Source organism: Acomys minous, assembly GCF_964271855.1.
Source record: "Acomys minous genome assembly, chromosome: 14".
NCBI lineage: Eukaryota > Metazoa > Chordata > Mammalia > Rodentia > Muridae > Acomys > Acomys minous.
This window is the reverse complement of record NC_140496.1, coordinates 65,297,294-65,304,559: the sequence shown is the minus strand read 5'-3', so window position 1 is coordinate 65,304,559 and position 7,266 is coordinate 65,297,294. Positions and strand designations below refer to the sequence as shown.

The window sequence follows — 7,266 nt, the reverse complement described above, 5'->3', positions numbered from 1 at the left end:
AATTTTTATAAGGCAAGCAGTAAACAGGGTATGGGGGTATTTCTGAATTTAACAGCAGAGAACACCTCCAACTTTGCATGACATTAACAAAAACAGAGAACGGACACCTGGGCACATAATGAGAGGATGGAGGGAGACTGCCTTTTAAAGGTAATTTTAAAACCTTGTGGTGCCTGTTTTTAAAAAGCCTGGTGTGGGCACTCACCTGTAATCCCATCACTAGAAAGGCAGAGGAAGGAAGACCACTACAAGTTCAAGGCCAGCCTGTTCTACATCAGGAATTCTAGGCAAGTGAGAACTGGGTAACAAGAGCAGCTACCAAAAAATCAAACAAAAATTATCTTAAAAAGATAACATGTACGTATGTACATAGCTTTTTTTTTCAATTTAAACACACTTTATTTTTAGACAACCTACAAGACATGTTTTTTTCTTACAAAAACAATGCCTCCACTCCGAATAAATCACGATCAAAATAAAATCTCAAGATGACATCAGTCCCATTTGTCCTAAGTCCTGGTATTGTATGGATGGTAAGCAGCAGCCAGTCATGGTGACCAGTCCAGTTTTTTTTTTTTTTAACATTTTTCCATCTCTAAGCCATCCTTAAAGAAAATCATGAAGGGAGTCACACCATCTTCACGGTAGTCCAGGAGAGGATGTGCTTAATTTGCCCTGCAGCCCCAGTCATAAAAGGCTTTACTCTTTCTGGTGTCTGTTCTTCAAGTTTGCCTTTGAGTGATTTCATATAATCTTTGATGTACTTTTTGTAGGCCTCTTTTGTGAAGCTGGTTTCTTGTAAGTGATGGTTCATGACAATATCAACCCCGGTGACTACTGTGCTTTCGGTACCTTCGCCCTCCGGGTCTGCAGCGGAAGCGTTTCCACCAATGAGCGAGTCATCAGTGTTACCCTCTGTTCTACTGACCATCTTGCCCTCCGCTTCCAGGCACAGCTCGTCCGAGATCTCCTGGATCTTGTAGATGTTGGACAACACGCTCGTCATGGCTGATGAGGTCCCGGTAGATGATCATGGTGGCGGCTGGGGACAATGGCGCTAGCCTGACAGCGCGGAGCGGTGCTGGGGGCAGAGCGGGCAGAAAAGGCCGACTCCGGCTCTCCCCAACCTCATATATACATAGCCTTTAAAAGAAATGAACCTGATATTTGCTACAACGCGGATGTTTATGCTAAGGCGGGGCTACAGTTCATTGGTTGAGCACTTGCCTAGTGTGAGTTTGGTCCTCAGCACTGCACAGAAGAGTTGCGAGGGTGTGTGGAGGGAGGTTAGAGAAAAGAAGTGCTAAGTGTGGTAAGTGAGACCCAAAAAGCCAATTCTGGAGCCGGGCGTGGTGGCGCACGCCTTTAATCCCAGCACTCGGGAGGCAGAGGCAGGTGGATCGCTGTGAGTTCGAGGCCAGCCTGGTCTACAAAGTGAGTCCAGGATGGCCAAGGCTACACAGAGAAACCCTGTCTCGAAAAACCAAAAAAAAAAAAAAAAAAAAAAAAAAAAAAAAGCCAATTCTGTGAGTCTACCTGTATGAGGTACCTAGAACATCAAGGTCCTGGGAAGAAGAGCAGTCACCAAGGGGAGAGAGGATGGAATGAGTCATGATGTAATGGCACAGAGGATTTTTTTTCCTAGAAGAAAAGTTCTGGAGATGGACAGTGGGGATGATGATCTGGTAACGGGAGTGTGCCGAATGCCACTGACACGTTTTAAAAAATGTTACAGGGATAAATTAAGAAAAAAGGAAAGTGATTGAAATGTGAGGCTTTTGCAGCTCAGTATGTACCATCCAGTCCATCACAGGGACTCTAGATAGATTCATTGAGAAAAACAAACAAAAACCCAAAAAAACCCAAGAACTTAACATTCTAACTACGTAGAGATTAATGTGTGTTTGGGAAATTGGAAGCTTCTGTTGTACTGGGTTGGTGATGGTGGTATTAGCCTTGTGCATTTTACACATGTCCTTTGCTACCAGGCTCCGCCCACCCCTGACTTGAAGGAAACTGAGAAAGTTGAGTGTTTCTTATTGACACTTAATTTTTAAAGTATTTTTGAAAAAAATAAACAAGTTTGTTAGTGTACTGGTAAGTTTTTGGTTTTTTGGTTTTGTTTTGTTTTGTTTTGTTTTTGTCAATTTATCACTAGCTGGGATTATCTGGGAAGAGGGAACCTCAACTGAACAGACGCCTCCATCAGTCTGGCCTGTTGGCAAGTCTATGGGGCGTCATCTGGATTAATGACTGGTACGGAGGGCCCAGTCCACTGTGAGCAATGCTGTCCCTGGGCCAGTGGTCCTGGGTTATAAAACAGCAAACTGAGCAAGCTGAAAGCAGCACTTCACGTCCTCGGCTTCAGTTCTTGTCTCTGGCTCCTGCCTTGAGTTGCCACCCTGGCTTCCCTTCATAACATCAACCTTCTTCTCCACAACTTGCTTTTGGTCATGGTGTTTTAACACAGCGCTAGAAATCTAACTAGGACAGTTAGGTACAGCCTGTCTAAATGAAATACTGCAAGAGGAGAGTGCTCTTGCTTCATGGAGAAATGTCATGTAGACACTAATAAAAATTCCACATTCAATCACAGAATGGGAGCTCTTACATTTTGGTGCCAGTCTGGAGAGAAGACTCAGAGGTTAAGAGCACTGGCCACTCTTCCAGAGGTCCTGAGTTCAATTCCCAGCAGCCACGTGGTGGCTCACAACCATCTATAATGAATGAGATCTGGTGCCCTCTTCTCGTGTGCAGGTATACATGCCGATTAATATTAACGAGAGAGAGAGAGAGAGAGAGAGAGAGAGAGAGAGAGACTTTGGTGTCTTTTTGACAGTTTTGCAAGGAAAGGAAAAGGGCTCCTTGATTGATGGTTGTCATAATTATTTTAGAGATACAGTGTAAGATATAAACTGTGGCAGCATGATAGTTTTCCAAGTACGGATTAGAAGCCTTGCCATTCCACTGGAAGGAAATCCTTTTCTGGAGTTAATTGCTCAATAAATACAAAGGAAATAGAGCTATTTGTCAGACATTCCTGGGCAAAATGCAGGAACTATGCAAGGAATTTTTTTAAGTAATTTTAAATCAATTGAAGTCTCTTTGCTCTTCTTAAATATTATGTTCTGCAAATCCATCTGTCCACATTTATCTCTAGCAGCTACAATTTGTTATTTACATAAAAAGACATTTTAGATTTGGCTGCTTCCCTATATGAGATTTTTTTTTAACCTCCATCGTTTTGTAGGACTATTTAAAAATAACTGTTTTTAATGCAAGGATATTGGGAGTTTTATCTGCTTTGATTCTTGCAAATGTCTCCTGAAATAGTAATTGACACTCCTGGCTGATGACTGAGCATAGCAGGAGAACTCATACAAACTGTGGGCTCTGTGCTTTTGAGGCCCTTGCTTGAGGACAAGCCACCAATGACCAGTCCATTGCTCTGTCCTTCATACAAGCCAAACTTGGATCAGTCTGCAGGCTCTAGAATTTTCTGTTCTCTCCTCTTTTATCTTGTACAGATATTTCCCACAATATATGTCTTAGACAATTTTGTAAACTGAACTGAGTCTTCAAAATTTAACCCTAGCCCTCAGTGCCTCAGAATGTGACTGTATTTGGATAGAGGACTTTTATTTTATTTATTTATTTATTTATTTATTTATTTATTTATTTATTGGTTTTTTGAGACAGGGTTTCTCTGTGTAGCCTTGATTGTCCTGGACTCACTTTGTAGACCAGGCTGGCCTCGAACTCACAGCGATCTGCCTGCCTCTGCCTCCCGAGTGCTGGGATTAAAGGCGTGTGCCACCACACCCAGTGATAGAGGGCTTGCTTTTAAAACAGCCCTCAAAGGAGCCAGTAAGGGTAGCCCTATGCACTCTGACTGACGTCCTTATAAAAAGAGGAAATTTGGACACACATAGAGACCCAGGAGCATACGATGAGAGGATGGCTATCTGCTAGCCACAAGAAGCCTCAGAAGAAACCAAACCCATCAGTACTTGACCTTGGACTTCTAGCCGCCACACTATGAGAAGCAAACTTCTGTCATCCAAGCCACCCACCCTGTACTATTCTGTTTTGGCAGCTTTTCAAAACTAGCCGGGCAGTGGTGGCACACGCCTTTAATCCTAGCACTTGGGAGGCAGAGGCAGGTGGATCGTTGTGAGTTCGAGGCCAGCCTGGTCTACAAAGGGAGTCCAGGACAGGCTACACAGAGAAACCCTGTCTCGAAAAACGAAACAAAAACAAAAAGAAAGACAGACAGACAGAAACTAGCTCACATGTTGGATTCCAACTTGATACTTGCTTCTTGGTGCACCTAGACTAACACAAGTGTTGGAAGAGATCCAGAAAGCACAAGTTAAACGCTTATGACTGGCTAGGCACTGTGGCCCACACCTGTAATCCCAGCACTAAGGAAGGCAGAGGCAGGCAGATCTCTCTGAGTTCAAGGCCAGCCTGGTCCAAAAAGTGAATCCAGGACAGCCATGCTACACAGAGAAACCCTGTCTTGAAAAACCAAAGATTTAAAAAAAAAAAGTTTCCTGGCTGTTTTACTGCTAGGTAGAGAGCATGCTGTGCTAAGTAGTGTAGAGGAGTAGCTCCTAGCACAAGGCGGTGAGCCACTTGCTAAAGGCTCTGTCAGCGTTGGCCTGGGAAAACATTCCAGTAGAGGGAAAGCCCTCGGAAGTATCATTTCAAGAACTTGAAATACATTGGAAGGTAATACGTATAAGGACAGTGGCATTGTCTGGTTACTGCTACCCAAACTCTGAAGAGGAATAATGGGAGTGCTTGGTGAATGACCAAGTTTGGAAGATGGAGGAACTCCTTGTAATTGAAGAGCTGACACAGATGAGCCACAGACTCAGGTCATGATAGTCACAGAGCTCCAGAGACTTACTATGTGTAGCCAGAGCAGGTCAACCCCTATTTGAAAAAGCCAGGGACCTTGAAACAATGGATAAGACGTCTAGGTGGGCATCCTTAGGGATACTTGCTCTGCAGGTCTCTGTGCACTTTCAAAGATGGAGGGGCTGTCTGCCTCTCTAACACAGCGGTGGTAAGGGTGAGTACATAGTCACTCTCCCACAAATAAAACCACAGGACTTGTTCCTACTTCCTCTCCTGGCTGCTAGACCAATAACCAAATAGAAGCAAAACACAGCTGGGACCTGATAAGATTTTCTATCAAGGAGCTAGGTGAGCAGAAAACAAGGGAATGTTCCAGAATTCAATTCTGAGGTCCTTTGATCAAAGGGCTAGGAATTAGACAATCAAGATTCATCCATTTGGGAGCACTTCTTCAGACATAGGATTTAACATCCTAACAAGGACCAAGGCATGAAAGTCACTGGTGGAGTTGTCATAGTCACCTAGAGGAATTATGAAAAATGCTGAACGAAGTAGAAAGGCTTTGAGTTGCTCCGATACCTCCAGAAGAATCAACAGAAATGTAGGAAAATTGGCTGTACGAAAACATACCGCATGCGAGACCATATCGTTTCATAGAAGAGCACAAAAGAAACACCATTTACCAAGGCCACTAAAAGTGCCCTGGTAATAGGGGTATTGGTATCCCTGAATTCTCTGCTATACTGGGGTAACAAGTGGAGAACCCCTGACAGAGCTGGAACCGTGATGGGAACGGTGCCACTCCACTGTCCACGTGATGGAGATCAGATGGTGCTGTCTAGTCACCAGATTCTGAGATCCAGTTACCATAAAGACCAGCAAGAGCTGGCAAGAGAAACAAGGTGGAAATGTCCAAGTTGTCCTCGTCTTGGTTAGAGACCATCATCCCCACTTTGGCCATATTTCCCAGCAGTTTTCTATTGAAGTTGTCTGAGGTATGAAAAAGGCGCACTTTGGAGCTTGTGGTGCCTGCTCTTGTGTTAATTTGACTGGGCCATTGAGTTCCCAGATATTTGATCAAAATCTATTCTGGGTATGTGAGGGTGTTTCTGAATAAGATTAACATTTGAATTGGTAAACTCAGTAATGCATTTTGCCTTCCCTCTGTGATGAGCCTCCCCCCACAGTGGAAAACCTGAATAGAACAAAAAGATGGATAAGAGGGAGCCCCTGCCTGGCTGCTTAAGGGGAGACGTTGTCTCTTCTGACCTTTAGGCGTGAACTAGTTCTCAGGGTTCCAGCCTTCAGACTCCTACCTAAACCACTGGCCTTCCCAGGTCTCGTGCATTTGTACTGGAACCAACTATACACTGCTTCTCCTGGGTCTCCATCTTATTGACCACAGATCTTAGAATTTGTCAGCTTCCATATTCACGTTAGGCAATTATTTTCTCAACCTCTCCCTCTCCCTTTCCCTCTTTAGAGGCTAGGAGTCAGACAGAGCCTTGGTAGGCACAAAGACAAGGAAAAGAGGCTCTAAGCAGATTAACATATGCTTTGCTTAACATTGAAGATGACTGCCTTCTGGCCTAACTTCGCTTTCTAAGGCATTTGTCACAGTAATGAAAACTTAGTGAAGTTAGAGACAAACTCTGGGCCCTAATATGGCTCCATTGCTCAAGATCACCTGGCCATATATCAGTGACAGTTTGGAGGAGACAACGGTCCCTTCTCACAGTAGTGATCACCTGTTCTAAGCATTGGTTTTCCTTTCCTCCTCACAGATCTTTAGGTAGAAGTGTTACTATCACTGACTGTCAGGGAGCTTATGGTTTACCCACGCCACACGCATAGGATGCTGTGAAGGAGGTTTTTTGTTTTACAATAAAAGAGTGAGATGCAAGAGTGGACCCAGCGTCTGGCCTCAGAGAGAGCTATGATTTTTATTATGGTGAAAGTGAAGGGTTGTTCAGAGGCAACTCTGAAAGAATTCAGACTGTGACCCCAAAGATTAAATGAGGCCTGCCTACTGACCAAAGACGGAATCCTGGCCCAGGCCCACTTACTTTTCCTAACAGGGACCCACGTTTCTAGTATCTCAAATCTGGGATTGGCAGGACTGGTCCTCCTCCTAATTAGGAAACACAGGAAGTACCTAGTTGAGCTACAGGTAGTGACTGCTGCTAGGGCTTTCTAGACTCCTTAAGCTGTTGGAGTGATGTTTTTGTGCACTTTGTAGTCAAATGCTGATTTCTGTACCCGGAGAGTTGAGTATAGGCCCAACTTTGGCGGTGTCATTTTTATGAAGCAGCTCTTGACTCAATATTTTATTTAAAAAAAATTGTTCTCCGTCACCTTCTGACTGGTTTTAATAAAAATCTGATGGCCAAGAAGATGAGG

The 7,266-nt window shown here is 44.0% G+C and overlaps 1 pseudogene across 1 annotated transcript; it reads right to left on the bottom strand.

Moving 5' to 3' along the window:
- Nucleotides 1-426: 426 nt before the first annotated feature.
- LOC311583693 (translationally-controlled tumor protein-like) lies at nt 427-1,323 on the bottom strand (annotated as a pseudogene). The gene has a single exon. The product of its transcript is annotated as a translationally-controlled tumor protein-like (transcript).
- Nucleotides 1,324-7,266: the final 5,943 nt, after the last annotated feature.